The sequence below is a fragment of the Taudactylus pleione genome, unplaced genomic scaffold (genome assembly GCF_031769625.1).
Source record: "Taudactylus pleione unplaced genomic scaffold, aTauple2 ptg000064l, whole genome shotgun sequence".
Lineage (NCBI taxonomy): Eukaryota > Metazoa > Chordata > Amphibia > Anura > Myobatrachidae > Taudactylus > Taudactylus pleione.
In genome coordinates, this window is record NW_028284466.1 from 18003882 (window position 1) to 18005082 (window position 1201).

At 34.2% G+C, this 1201-nt stretch overlaps 1 pseudogene; it reads left to right on the top strand.

Annotated features, from left to right (window-relative positions):
* Positions 1-710: 710 nt before the first annotated feature.
* LOC148534800 (5S ribosomal RNA) lies at positions 711-829 on the top strand (annotated as a pseudogene).
* Positions 830-1201: the final 372 nt, after the last annotated feature.

The window sequence follows — 1201 nt, forward strand, 5'->3', positions numbered from 1 at the left end:
GCGGGAGATGCAATGTATGCAAATTTCTCCACCTACAAGAAGAACCTTTACAAATTCAGACAACACAAAAGAATATAAAATGAAACAATATATTACTTGTAATTCAACATCAATAATCTATCTCTTGGAATGTACATGCAGTATGAAATATATTGGAAAAACAAAAGCGGACACTGAAACTATGCATACAAGATCACATAAGAAATATTAGAACTAATCACAGTTTCAAAGCACTTTTTATTATGTCACAATTCTAATCCAGAGGATCTTACATTCAAACCAATAGAACAAGTTACCCTAGGAGAAAGAGGAGGAGACTTGGCCAAGAAATTATCGAAAAGGGAAATGTTTTGGATATTTGAACTAAGAACATTGATGCCGCAGAGATTTAATTACAATTACAAGATTGCACCTTTCATCTGAAATTCTTGGAAGACTACAATACTGGAATATAGCATCTACATATATACCATGCATTAACTAGTCTTGGAATACTGGATGGGCCTGACTAGTATTCGGAAGGGAAAACTCTGGGGAATCCCAGGTTATGTAGTTAAACTACAGTGAACAATAAAGATATAAACATTAAGAACTTTATAACAAGAAATACAAGGGACACTGGAATTAAGAACATTACCAGGATTCAAGATCATTTGAAAGTTTCCACTAAGGATTAAATTGCCTGGAGGTGAAACAGTGTCTAACATGATATCTACATTCATACCATACGTAAAACACCCAATCTCGCCTGATCTTGGAAGTAAAGTTCGGATGGGCTTGGTTAGTACTTGGATGGGTGACCTCCTGGGAAGACCAGGTTCTGTAGACTAATAGTTGAGATACACTGAATATAACCCTTATGCGGAACATTGGTGAAAGATTAACTATTTCTATTTTGATCAGAGGACAAATATCTATTTCCAGTGGAACCCATCTTCCCTTTTCTCTCTCATTTTTACCATACAAAAAATAAGAGACTGAGACTGGACATTTAAAATTAAATAGACAAAAAAATAGACAAGACTATATTATGACCAACAAACTATATAATAATTTTGAAGAAATAATGAAGTTTCTTTTTTTATAGAAACAAAATGCCCATTAGATGATTTTGCTGAAGTACCAAGATGGCGACCATAACAGAAAACCGATGACTATCTAGATCATATGGGAGTACTAAGATGGCCACCGACATATACAA